The sequence below is a fragment of the Eurosta solidaginis genome, chromosome 3 (assembly GCF_040869045.1).
Source record: "Eurosta solidaginis isolate ZX-2024a chromosome 3, ASM4086904v1, whole genome shotgun sequence".
In the NCBI taxonomy this organism is placed as follows: Eukaryota; Metazoa; Arthropoda; class Insecta; order Diptera; family Tephritidae; genus Eurosta; species Eurosta solidaginis.
In genome coordinates this window covers 167,541,496-167,556,551 of record NC_090321.1, presented here as the reverse complement: position 1 = coordinate 167,556,551, position 15,056 = coordinate 167,541,496, and the positions used below count along the sequence as shown (strand labels likewise).

Genomic DNA, 15,056 nt, shown 5'->3' with positions numbered 1-15,056 from the left:
AGGTTACGTTTTCGTACAAGGCTTTGAGGCTTGCATTTCTCATCAATATTCCCTCTTGAAACGGCAACAGCACATTCCTATCTTTTACGATGTTTTGTCCAAATACATATGTAACTCATCCTGTCTAGTATGATTTCCTGGTTTGCAATATCCATGCCGTGCGGTTTTCTGGCTGCGTATTACTTATTGTGCTCAACTTCGAGTTGAGGAGATCAAACCAGCCGTTCAATAAATCAAAAATGTCTGCCTTTTCGCAAGGATTTGTTATTTCTTTACCAAATACGTAACAGCGCCTTATAGCACAAGCTAGAGAGTGAAAAAATAACTCCGCCGCTAATTTAACTTTTTGGGGACGTTCGCGTTTGACGGTTAGGTGCTCATTCGTCAATTTGTATGTTATTGACACATCCGAAAATTACGTATGGCTCATCACCTAACGTAATGCCTCTTTATTTATACTTTTCCCCTCTGCAATATATTCGTTATCCAAAAAATGGTTTCTTATTAACTTAAGCAGATGGGGTGGGTCCGAGAACATAAAACCTGTTCCCTCATTTATTGACGGATGATTGAACCATCTTCTTTCTCTCTAAGAATTATATACTTATATATATATATATATATATATATATGCCCACTTATAAAAAACTGTGTTGTACCTGGTGATATACCTAACTCTCTCCAAAGGCTTCGGTAGTGGGGTCCCATATCCGATACCATAGCAACCACCGGATAGTAAACCTTATTTATTAACTCCATTAATAAAGCATGAGTCATCGGTTGATCAAAGCCATAAAACACTGGCTGCTTCCATGAGGACTTTAAACCACGTGCAATAACGACTTGAACGTTACGACTAGGCTTGCGAACGAGATCACATAAGGGGTTGTGCTCATGCACTGAAGCTACGCTCAGCTAGAACTGTCAAACGATCTTCTGGTGGCAGTCCAGACAGGTTCTTTGTAATTGCAACTTTAGGGTGGCAATTTGAGCAAGCAAATCGGTTGGAATATCGCAACTGGAAAATTCCATAAATTTTTTAGAAAGCCCAAATATTCTTTTATGTACATATGTGTATAGAGTTTTATTGTGCAGGCATATATACGTGCTTAAATCAAGTGGCTCTATCACAGTGGGACTTTTGGAGTAGTATTAATGTTAAGTTTGTTTGTGGATCTATGTATCTTTGTTGATACATTTATTTATTTAAATTTCACGTCCCACACTAGGCATCGTGAGCCCGCCCCTAAATGCATATGTGTAAAATATTATTATTTCATGTGATGGGGGTCACTTTGCGAATGTGTGTGAAACGTATGCTGAAAGAGTTTACCTAACCCGCGTTGCCTTGTTATCTTTTTCTAAAAGGCTTTCATTTGCAGAATCCGAACATGAAAAAAATTCCACACCCATTGGAACTGCTTCTTTGGTCAGCATGCGTCGTTTTGCTGGATTCGCTGTTTGCCTCAAATGGCTTTCAGCAAAATGCCGCTCACACACTCTGGAGCTATGCTTCAGCGTAACATCGCTGCACATAGGTAGATTTTCAAGTTTTAGGCGGCCAAAAATATTTTTTTGCCTATATCTTCTTAAAACTGTTTAATAAATGAAAAATTATAATAATTTGTGTAACTAATCGGTTATATTAAAAAAAATAGATATTACACTGTGTAACACTAAAAATACCTGCTCAGTGAGGCTATTTTTCTCGTGGTACAGCAAGAACTGTATTAACTTAGTTCTGTCTTTATCTAGGGTAAATTTTTAATTTGTTTTATGCAGTAGGGCCTTTCAAACAGTAAAAATGAAGAAATTCATTAGAAGTTCGACCGTTTATATATTTGTTAAAAATACGCCAAAATGAACAATATATGTATATATATGTGCACAGAAATTGATTAATTTATTAGTTTCCGCTTTCAGAATCATCGCTGACGCCCAACGAGTGCTCGCTCACATCTTTGCCCACGGATTTAGATGGTAATAGCAGAGCAGCTTAATTGTGTCTGGGGAAAACGACTTCAATACTCTTTTCTTTCTTCTGCCATGAACCGAAATACTGCTTAAAAATGGGTTCGAGCTTAACAATAATCTGTGATATATGTCCCGGTTGCATTCTTCACGAGAAAACTTCCGTGAAAATTTTTCTCAGTACATCCGGGAGTGTTTGTTGCGAGCCTCCTCTGACAGTTGACCTATTGGTAATAAAGCATTATCAATTATAGAGGCACCATGGACTAGTATCTTGTACATTGTGGGTGTCATAGGATGCCATGCATATAACTTTATATATAATTGGCGGTGTCAATCGCATGTTCGTCATATTTTGTAGAGTCAATTTCATAGCCGCTAGATATGGCTTCCAATATAATTTTTAGCCTGTAAATTAAATTATAGTCGACACATGTGATATCTGCAGTCAATTTTGGGTTTTCAAACAATTGTCGGCTTGTATTGCCATCGTTGGTGTTACCATAATTTGCTTTGGGCATGTCTATAAATAACCCTGACCCCACTCGAAACCTTTCTTGAATATTTTCTTTTGTTTTTTTTTTTTCATTAGTTCTTCCCCAGCTGTTCCCTTTGTTCTATACTTTTTTACTGGTAATTTGTAAGCCAAATGTAAAATGCTTTCAAATAATCTTATTCTTGCATGCAGGACAGACAGTCCAAAATCAAGAGAATCTGGGGTAACGGCATATTTTTTGTCTAGATTATTGAAGTCTTTCGATGTTGCTTTACACAAATAACATTGGCTAATGGATTTGGTATCTGTGGCGGTATTGCAAACCTTACCGTCAATCATCGTCATCTTAAAAATATGCCGGAAAACGAATTTACTTCCTTGCAGCTCAATTTCAGAAGCAACTAAGCTCTTTAATGAGCATTCAACAAAATTTATTATTTCTTCTTTCTCCACTTTCTTTCCGTTTTCGTTTCCACAGACGATTTCTAGCGGCACAAAACAGTTAGGGAAATTCAAAAGTATCCTCAATTTTTTGTTTATTCTTAGCTTGTTGGGAACCATCACACCCCACTCGCATATTATTGTAAGCGATTATCTTTCGTCCTCGCTAAGGGCTAGCAGCACCTCCTCTAAGTACATTGATAAGCGCATAATTTTGTTATCGATGAGGCTTTGCAAGTCACTTTCTGCGTAACAACAAGTTACCCGTATTTGGGTTTGGTAACATTCCTTTTTATCTTCTAATAAGCGATCGTAACAGGGATAAAGCGACGGATTGGTATTACGAATTACTTCATACTGTTCTCTTGTTAAGTCTGCTTCTACAAACATAGCTAATGCTGCATGCGGTGTCAATATATTACCTCTACCCGCACTTTTTGAGGCTTTGTATGCACTTTTGTATTTTGCGGCGCTGACGGTGAAGCGGCAATTAGGTACCCACCGACGTGTGCCGTACATACGGGCGTTTGTCGTACGAAACACGTTTGAGCGAACCTTCAAGCCCGTAGGAATCAATGTGTGCGTCTGTGTACATGTACATAACATATTTTTGTGTGTATTGTTTACAGAAAAGCAGAGTTGCCATTGACCATTTTGCATGCATGCTTATGGAAACGTCAACTTTTTCCAATTTAATTTTTGATGTTGTAAAAGGCTGGAATTAATATTCAATAAATATAAATAGATTACATATTTATAGTCTGCACTTTTACATAATTATTTCGAATTATTTTCATAATTTTTCAAACTTTAATTAGGTGTTTTTGCATAAAACTGCAAAAGATCAAAAATTAGCGCACAAAAGTTTACTAAGCAACTCTGTCTAGTGAGAGAGCGATCAGCTGACACGTTCTTACGGAAAAAATCAAAATTGTTTTGATTTCTACGTTCCGGGCTACGTACGTACGGGCGTTGCACGTCGGTGAGTTTTCGTTTACATTGCACACTCATAAGATAGGTCGTGTCAGCTGACACGTTTTTGGTACGTACGTTCGTGAGTAAAGCCGTGGTTACTCACGAACGTACGTAGAAAAAACGTGTCAGCTGACACGACCTATCTTATGAGTGTGCAATGTAAACGAAAACTCACCGACGTGCAACGATCGTACGTACGTAGCCCGGAACGTAGAAATCAAAACAATTTTGATTTTTTCCGTAAGAACGTGTCAGCTGATCGCTCTCTCACTAGACAGAGTTGCCTAGTAAAATCGCCTAATTAAAGTTTGAAAAATTGTGAAAATAATTCGAAATAATTATGTAAAAGTGCTGATTATAAATATTTAATCTATTTATACTTATTTAATAGTATTCCGGCCTTTTACAATATCAAAAATTAAATTGGAAAAAGTTGATGTTTCCATAAGCATACATGCAAAATGGTCAATGGCAACAGTGCTTATCTGTAAACAATACACACACAAATATGTTATGTACACGTACACAGACGCACACATTGATTCCTAAGGGCTTGAGAGCTCGGTCAAACGTGCTTCATACGCCAAACGTCCTTACGTACGGCACACGTCGGTGGGTAACTGCCGCATAATGCGGCAGTTACCCACGAACGTACGTAGAAAAAACGTGTCAGCTGACACGACCTATCTTATGAGTGTGCAATGTAAACGAAAACTCACCGACGTGCAACGCCCGTACGTACGTAGCCCGGAACGTAGAAATCAAAACAATTTTGATTTTTTCCGTAAGAACGTGTCAGCTGATCGCTCTCTCACTAGACAGAGTTGCCTAGTAAACTTTTGTGCGCTAATTTTTGACCGTTTACAATTTTATGCAAAAACGCCTAATTAAAGTTTGAAAAATTGTGGAAATAATTCGAAATAATTATGTAAAAGTGCTGATTATAAATATTTAATCTATTTATACTTATTTAATATGTATTCCGGCCTTTTACAATATCAAAAATTAAATTGGAAAAAGTTGATGTTTCCATAAGCATACATGCAAAATGGTCAATGGCAACAGTGCTTATCTGTAAACAATACACACACAAATATGTTATGTACATGTACACAGACGCACACATTGATTCCTACGGGCTTGAGAGTTCGGTCAAACGTGCTTCGTACGACAAACGTCCTTACGTACGGCACACGTCGGTGGGTAACTGCCGCATAACTGCCGCATGATTCATCGATTTCTTTTAGAATTCGCGAGGCGTCCCTCTGCCCTTTTGCTATCGAGAGGATTGCGCAGCATGTACTATAAGTGCATCTACTTTCATAGAACGGACTTCCTCAGTTTTTCTACGCTTACTTCGTCCTTTAAATCTTCCAAAGCTTTTGTTGGACGGCCAGGGCGAAAACTTGTTTCAGTTGGAAATTCGATTGTTCCTTTTAACCATGACTGGTTAGCTTTTAGAAAAGCATCTTTCTTCTTGCTTTTAACCACTTTTCCTTAAATTTCGCTTTGTAATAAGAAAAGTTTTTCTTCAATTTATGCATACATATTTTCGGCTGAATAAGTATGAGAAGACAGAAGATTATTTTCTAATAAATATAATTTTTCATCTAAAGATTTCGAGTTCTGTCCTTGCATTTGATTGTAGAGATATTGGCGAGTTACTTTTCTCGTGCCTGATGAGCTGGCTACACCTAAATTAACCAAAATATGGTTTAGAATTGAAAACGAATGTAAATATTTTTTATTAACTTTCAACAAGGGTATATCAAACCCTCTATCAAACCCCCTATCTGCAGCTGAATTTAATGCATCTGGCAAGCTAATTGTGCCACGTACCATGTTCAAAACTAATTTTCACTTGGACGGACTTGGAAACATAACAAAACTGGTTTTGAACACCAAAAACCAAAAGAAAATTTTTTTTAACTTCATAAATAAAATAGGTTCTTTATCCATTTATAACTCTTAAGAATCACAAACACCATTAATAATTTTAATCAGTGTTTAAAAAACTGCACTCGGAATAGTAAAAGTCACCAAAATTTCGATTTTCATAGATTTTACCAGGCATGCTTAACGAACGAAACGATATCATTTCGTTACGATAATCAACGCTAATAAACGAAACGAAGTCACTTCGTTTCGTTTATTAACGTTAAGATCGTCAAATTAACGTTAATTTGACGTTCTTAACGTTAATAAACGAAACGAAGTGACTTCGTTTCGTTTATTAGCGTTGATTATCGTAACGAAATGATATCGTTTCGTTCGTTAAGCATGCCTGGATTTTACTGTTCGTCGACTTATTAATACGAACACTTTCTTGTGCTTGCGCTTTTGAGAAAAAACAACAGTCTCAGTTCTAGCACAAGTAAAAAACGAAAAGCGAAAGAAATGAAATGCCGTAAACAGTCGCGCCCTCGTATATTTGTTATGATTTTTGTTTCTAAGACGAGGCGATACAGCGTTGTACGTAATACGCTGTACTTATTTGTGTATATATCTACATATATTTCCATTTCAAATATATTAAAAAATAAGTAAGGAAGTCTAAGCTCGGGTGAAACCGAACATGACATACCCAGCTGTACACTTGAAGTGCTGTTGTTGTTTGTTTTATGTGCTTAATAGTGTTACATGGCTGCGCAATAATACATATACATATGGTTCTATTCTGAACTACTTTTCCTTCGAGTTATGGCTCCGAAACAGAAAATTGTTTAGTCATAAAAGGGACCGCCCCGCCACGCCCATTTTTTAAAATTTGAAGTTTTTTCAATTTGTTATTATAAATCCACTTGGGAAATGAAATATCATTGATATAAAGCTCTTTTTTGCAAAGATATAGCTTATGTTATTCGTCCACGACCCTTTTAAAAATCTTTTAAATAAAAGTGGGCGTGGTCCTTAACCGATTTCGTTAATTTTTCATCAAAGCATTCCTTATAGTAAAGGCAACCTCTCTGCCGAATTTTGTTACGATAGGTTTAACGATTTTTATTTATGATTAAAAATATTTGTAAAATTCATTTTATCACAAGTGAGCCGTGCCACGCCCATTTAAAAATTTTTTTTTTTTTTAATTTTTATCAAGAGTCTCAATATCAGTCCACACGTCAAATTTCAACATTCGAGATGTATTATTTACTAAATAACCAGGTTTTTTGTGTTTTCCAAAATGTTATATATATAAAAAGTGGGCGGATGATAACCGTCCAATTTCGCTCATTTTCAATACCAATATATTCTGGGTCCAGATAAGCTCGTGTACCAAATTTGGTGAAGATATCTCAATATTTACTCAAGTTATCGTGTTAAAGGACAGACGAACGGACGGACATGGCTCAATAAACTTTTTTTTCGATACTGATGATTTTGATATATGGAAGTCTATATCTATCTCGATTTTTTTATACCTGTACAACCAACCGTTATCCAATCAAAGTTATAATACCCTGTGTACAAATACAGCTGGGTATAAAAAATTAGAATATATGAGATTTTAAATGTGTGTATATTTTATTTTGAAAAAAATTTTTAATTAACCCTTTCGCTATATAGTATCCATATGGATACATTCAACTTTGTGGGGCGCTGATAGTTTCCACCCCAAAAAAGTAACTTAGTTTTCAACTGTTTATTATATTTTAAGGTTTACAGAAACACTTACAATAAAAACATTTAAGGTTTACTTTTGACAGATAATAATATAGCGTTTTAAAAAAGGTCATCTCTTTTTTTTTTTTGTTTTTTTTGGAGTAAAATGGGGTTTGTTATATACAAATTACATATAAATGTGAGCATATATCTGGTTCTGAACGCATCAAGTACGTAGAAAATCGGTCAATTCAACATATTGCATAAGTATTTTTAAAATTTATTATCTGCAAAAGCATCGCCGATTTTTTAAACAAGCCTTGTATCCATATGGATACAAAAGCAAGTTTTGGTTGTAAACGGTGTACACACAAGGCAAACAAAATCATTTGCGTTTGATGCTGCTATCGAACAGTCGTTTGTTTTTAGCTCTACTGACAGTAAAATAATTAAAAAAAATGTCTAGAAGATTAAAAGATCAAGAAATTGAAAAACTTTTAACAACTTTTGTCGACTCCGATATTTCTGATTTAGATTATGAATCGGACGAAGATAACCTGGCTAACAACTTATTAGATGCCCTTGACAACAATGAAACCTTTTTATTAGAAGAGCTTTCTCGAGAAGGGCCGTATGAGATAAATATACAGGATATAGATGTTGCTAATGACGAGGGTTCTGGGGAAATTGATATAGTAGCGAGCCATTCAGTTGATGGGACAGTTCAAAAGGGGTGTTTTCCAAACTCCACAGGTGCCATTGAAAAAGGCCGACCAATTTCGTTGGACCACTCCAGAGGCTACTTTTATTGAATCTTGCTCAAAGAAACCTATTAAATTACCCATAGAGTATTTTTTTGGATATTTCACAGGAGAGTTTCTTCAGGAACTGGTATCTTCAACAAACCAGACGTCAACAATTAAAAATGGGAAATCTTTAAATTTGACTACTCACGAACTTTTAAAATTTCTATCTCTAGAAATAATGATTGGTACAATCGGTTATCCGCGTTTGGAAATGTACTGGACAATGGGTACCGTAATACCATTATTCCCCGAAAGTATGTCGAGACAAAGATTACATTATTTGCGAAATGGGTTAAAGTTTACAACTAGTTCACCACATAGCGATAAACTGCATCTTATTCGTCCACTTATAAATATGTTTATACAAAAAACCTACACTCTTCCAAAAGACGAAAACCTGTGTGTGGATGAGATGATGGTTCCATTTAAAGGAAGGACTTCTTTGAGGCAATATATGCCAAAGAACCCCATCAAATGGGGAATGAAACTGTTTTGCCTATGCAGCTCAAAAGGCATACTATATGATTTTGAGATATACCAAGGAAAAGGCACAATATTAACTGAATCAAACTTTGGGTTTTGCTCTGATATTGTCATTCACCTTTCAATAACTATTCCAGAAGAAAAAAATCATAAAATGTACTTCGATAACTATTTCTCGACTTTAAATTTAATATTATATTTACGCCAAAAATGCATTTGGGCTACTGGCACTATCAGAGGAAATAGATTTGGCAAACTTGATTTAAAAAATGAAAAGCAGTTGCAAAAAGAAGGCCGTGGAAGTTTTGACCATCGTATAGAGAGAGCAGATAACATTTTTCTTCTCAGATGGCTTGATGGAGGAATTGTGGAGCTTGTGTCATCAATGCACGGTCATGAGCCCCTAAATGCAGTATCCCGGTATTCTGCTGAAAAAAAGTTAAATAGTCAAATAACACAACCAAACATTCTAGCATAGTACAATAAGAATATGGGAGGGGTAGATAAATTGGATTTCCTGCTCTCCTTGTACAGAATTTCCATAAGATCTAAAAAGTGGACTCTGAAGATATTTGACCACTTTGTAGATTTGGCAGTATGCAATTCGTGGTTAGAGTACAGAATAGATCACGAAAGCAATGGGTTCAAACATAAATATATGGACTTACTCAGCTTTCGTAACGATATTGCGAATGGACTTATAGCTAGGTCAAATCAACACGCTTGTTCTCGTAAACGGGGACGCCCAACATTATGTCTAAACGAGGATATCCCTATCAGCGCAACGACCTCCGGGAAAAGACGTAAATCCGCACCATCGACTTCAGTTCGATATGACGGAAACCAACATTAGCCGAAACGTTCAAAGGATAAAGGTAGATGCAAAATGGAAGGATGTACGGGACAAACCAGATACAAATTCTCAAAATGCGATGTTTTTTTGTGCATTCCAAATGGATTACGAGATTGTTTCAGGGACTTTCATTTATCTCAAATGCAAATACAATTTAATTTGATAAATTATTTATCTTAGTTCTTCCTTCTTTTTATATTGTAAGTATAATTTTTTCTTTATGTATTTTAATTTATGTATATGAATTTGAAATATATATTTTTTATATCATATATTTATATTTATGCCTTGTTTATTGTAAAAGATGAATTTTTATGTATTTTAACACTTGAAACAAATAAAAATTTAATATAAAGCATAGCTCAATTTCAGCATTTTTCTTTACCGTACACAAAATTTGTATCCATATGGATACACTCCAAAACACATTTAGCTTTGAAATTTTTTAAAACGGAGTAGTAATTGGTATTCCCGGGGCCAATATGAGTACGAATTGAAAAACTTAGATTATTTAATCAAACCGTTCAAAAGTTGTAGCGAAAGGGTTAAACACGCATGAAACTAAAAAATTTTTATCAAATAAAATTTTAGTTCTTTTTTCAATCGACTGCAAAATCATGCTTCCAATTGTTGTTACGAGCTCCCGACTTGAATCATTAACAATGTTTTCAGTTATAATTTTTAGTTTCAGGGATGTACATGTACAGCGTATTACGTACAACGCTGTATCGCCTCATTTTAGAAACAAAAATCATAACCAAACGCAAAATATCAGTCGTTTGCAGTTTGCAAAAAGCGTTCAATGTCATGTTTCACGACTGCTGCTTTTTGAAAGTGTTAATTTTTGCGACTGTGACTCTTTGCGACTGTTAAAATTAAAACCATTGAATATTACGTAATTCCGACCAGTTCTTGTTGAATCTGAAGGTATAGTAGCTGTGTTTTTTTTTTACTTCTATATACGTTTACGCTTAAACTTTATATGGACTGCTAAGCGACAAACTTTAAATACACCTCTGAAATTGCTGCGCATAAAATTTGTCCTACTAAATGTCAATACGCATTATACTCAGATGTAACTGAAAAATATGTTCATGTTTCACCCTCTACACTAATTCTATGTATTCTATGTGTGTCCAGAATTCATCGCAACCGATTCAGCTATATGTTATACCCTATGGCCATCAGAGGGTTGTGTCTCCGCTTTTCGGTACACCCTGTGATGTAGCTAGTTATTTAACCACTGCTGCTAGATGGGTCTCCTAAGCATTATCTAAGCGATGATAAGCGTTTTTTACGCACAAACGTAAACGTATACGCGTGTGTAAAAAAAAAACGGGTATTATTAGGCTTTTCCGGTCTAAGTTTTTTAAAGTGCGAAATAAAATTACATTATTCCACTTTTGTAACCCAGCGTCTCGCTAATAACTTTTTAGTATCACCAGAGGTATTTTTTTATTGTTTAAATCTGTTACAAACAAAATACAAAATATGTTAAATTACATAAAAATACAAAATATATTGAGTTTACTAAATCCGTATAAAATTCAATTAAAACAGATAAAAATACATACAAAAACCAACTTACAATAGCCGTGTTTTTTTTTTTTTTTACACGTAAACGTCTATACGCTTAAACTTTATATGGACTGCTAAGCGTCAAACTTTAAATACACCCCTGAAATTGCTGCGAATGTGTACTACTAAATTTCAATACGCATTATACTCAGCTGTAACTGAAATATGTTTTTGTTTCACCCTCTACACTAATTCTATGTATTCTATGTGTGTCCACAATTCATCGCAACTGATTTAGCTATGTTATACCCTATGGCCATCAGAGGGTTGTGTCTCCGCTTTTCGGTACACCCTGTGGCTGTAGCTAGTTATGTAACCACTGCCGCTGGATGGGTCTCCTAAGCATTATCTAAGCGAGGATAGGCGTTTTTTTTACGCGTAAACGTAAACGTAAGATAATGCTTAGGAGACCCATCTAACGGCTGTGGTTAAACAATTAGCTGCAGCAACAGGGTGTACCGAAAAGCGGAGACACAACGCTCTGATGGCCATAGGGTATAACATATAGCTGAATCAGTTGCGATGAATTGTGGACACACATAGAATACATAGAATTAGTGTAGAGGCAAAGAGGATAAATACAATAAGATCCGTCACTCGTTATTTTTGTGGCATTTACTCGATGTATACTGAGAGGTAGTCGCTACTTTTTTTTTGGGCGAGATGTTTATAAATGTCTTCTATACATTTTCGTGGGGTATTTTTGTTTATTTTTCAACTGTATTTAATTAACTTATTTAATTCTCTTTCCAAAAATCACAGTTGCACAAGGGGCCTACACGGCATGGATAAATGCGAGACAATTATAAATGTCCCTCTCAGAAAACATTCGGCATCAATTTTTTCAATTTCCAGCGAGATACTCGCCACAAAATAACGAGTGACGGCTCTTATTGTATTTATCCTCTTTGGTAGAGGGTGAAACAGACACATATTTCAGTTACATCTGAGTATAATGCGTATTGAAATTTAGTAGGACAAAATTTTTGCGCAGCAATTTCAAAGGTGTATTTAAAGTTTGTCGCTTAGCAGTTCATATAAAGTTTAAGCGTAAACGGATATACGCGTGCAAAAAACACGGCTAATATTGCAATCTGCTGAGGGCTTTTTTCCAGTATAACACTATTTAAAAATATTTTTTAAACATAAAACATTTTTGAAAACATAAAACAGTGAACATTTATGAACAGTTTATTAATACCATCTTATCGCTATGGTAATCTCGTCAATACTAAAATCTATTTTCCTAAACACGTAATGTAAGCAGACCCTGCAAAACTTGTTGGATTACGTGTTCCATTTTCTTCATATTGGAGTACTCTAACAATACTCCTTTGCAATGCGTTTGCGGATCACCATCAGCCGATCATAGCTAGTTTTTTAACGACAGTGATCACCATTGTAAACTTTACCAAGTAGCGCAACTAACAGCTGATCGCTCAAAATTTGCTCATCACTAATGGCCATATTACGCAAATCTTAGGGGAATTGAAGTGAAATTAAATTTTTAAACAGACATAAAACTTTATAAATTTGGAATATATAGCATCTAGGACACCTTAATTGCAGTAATTGAAAGAAACTGTTTGCTTATACTCAAGTATCTAATTATTTTTTCTAAATTTATCTTTAATATTGATGCAATGATTGATCCAATGCAACTCTGGTCTTCCTACTGTTCTTCATTCCACTCCATTCGAGTGCCTATTTTCACGGCCTGCGAGTGCCTTCCACTCTATTCGCAACATAACTTCAAATTAAGCTGCCAAACTATATAGTAAACCAGGCATGCTTAACCAACGAAACGATATCATTTCGTTACGATAATCAACGTTAATAAACGAAACGAAGTCATTTCGTTTCGTTTATTAACGTTAAGATCGTCAAATTAACGAAATGATTTCGTTTCGTTTTCTGCCATATCAAAACGAAATCAAATCGTTTATGTTGATTATTAATTTCAAACTATGCTGGCAAAGCTGATTGATGGCGGAGTCATTAAAGGTGAAAGCATTATCCAAGCTGATTGCAACTTTTCTCATGAATTTTGACAGTACGAACATTTCTCAGAGCATTTTTGACATTACCACCAACGAATTACACAAACAAATTACATAGAGTTTGTGTGTGTATGTGCGCTCGTTGTTGCCACCTTACGGCTTCACCATGGCTATAGCATTGCCAGCACAATTCAAACATAAAGTATCACGTTTTCGTTAACGTTTTTAACGTTAACGAAAGCTTTTCGTTTCGGTTAAAAACGAGATACAATTTATCTTGATAATTTCTTTATCGATAATATTTCGAAGTGTTTCAACGGAAACGGTGGAAATTTTTTGATAAACGATTAGCTTAACGTTAAGGTGCATCCCTGTAGTAAACAATGGTGATGACGACACGATGACGATCGAACAGAGTTGCCAAAAGTAAAATATTGCATGCAAATAACTAATAATAAAATTTTACTTTGGCAACAAAGTACTTTGGAAAGTACTCTCACGTATGTACTCTATGGAATGCTCACAAACAAGGCGAGAGTGGGATCACCTACTCCTCTCCTAGGACATCGCAATGTTAATTGGAGCACATTTTTTTTATGAATACAGATTAGATTTGGAGCAGTCCTATACTGCCAAAGGAGTATTCCTTACATTATTTATAGAGTACTCGCGTTTTTTGAAGGGGATGCTATATTATCTGTATCTTCTTTCTTGTTGATCGTCTTTTCTCTTCTTCCCATGATTCTCAGGCTTTCTAAAGTGTATCTTGTCGTTTCTTTCCTTTCCCTTTCTATAATTTTCGCATTAATAACGTCAGCTGAGTGTCCACTTGATATTATGTGTTGTTATAACCATTGTTTACTATATAGTTTGGCAGCTTAATTCGAGGTTATGTTTCGAATAGAGTGGAAGGCACTCGCAGGCCGTGAAAATAGGCACTCGAATGGAGTGGAATGAAGAACAGTAGGAAGACCAGAGTTGCATTGGATCAATCACTGCATCAAAATTAAAGATAAATTTAGAAAAAATAATTAAATACTTGAGTATAAGCAAACATTTTCTTTCAATTACTGCAATTAAGGTGTCCTAGATGCTATATATTCCAAAATTATAACATTTTATGTCTGTTTAAAAATTTAATTTCAATTTCCCTAAGATTTCCGTAATATGGCCATTTGTGATGTTTGTGTGTGTGTGCAAATTTTGAGCGATCAGCTGTTAGTTGCGCTACTTGGTAAAGTTTACAATGGTTATAACGCTGTACTGTTCTTTTGTTTCCCTATGTCCTGTGGGCACTGAGGAAAACCGCAGTAACATCAATAATTAAATATACGAAGACGGGACTTTTTACGGCATTTCATTTCTTTCGCTTTTCGTTTTTTGCTGTGCTAGAACTGAGACTGTTGTTTTTTCTCAAAAGCGCAATCACAGGCAAAATTAAATAACATAACAGCTCACACAGTTTTTTAAACACTGGTGTTAATATTTACCTGAAATATTAGAATCCATCACAATTACTCAATTCAATTGTCTTAAAATTCAAAACAATCACGTTAAACATGCGATTTCACATAGGTTAAAAAAAACTATAGGTACACGCGTTTCAGAAATAGCTAAATTCCGATTACTTGACAGCTAACGCAAAGTATGCGATCGATGGGAAGGGTAAAACTATTGTTCGTCTGTCTCATGGCGGAACGATACAAGGTGGCAGCATGGTGACATACCTACAAACATAAATAATAATTTCATGTATTTTGTTTTTGTAAATTCGATGGACAAATGTCAAAATCGTACTGCACCGGAAGTTGATGTATCAAATCAAATAAAAAAAGTTTATAATCAGCTGTTCC

General features: G+C 35.3%; 1 protein-coding gene across 1 annotated transcript in view; it reads right to left on the bottom strand.

Annotated features, from left to right (window-relative positions):
* LOC137244591 (uncharacterized) overlaps positions 1-14,817 on the bottom strand; it is a 154,337-nt gene extending 139,520 nt beyond the window's left edge. Inside the window, exon 1 of the mRNA XM_067773810.1 lies at positions 14,694-14,817. The gene's annotated coding sequence lies outside the window, so the exon portion shown is untranslated. The remainder of the gene's footprint in view (positions 1-14,693) is intronic.
* Positions 14,818-15,056: the final 239 nt, after the last annotated feature.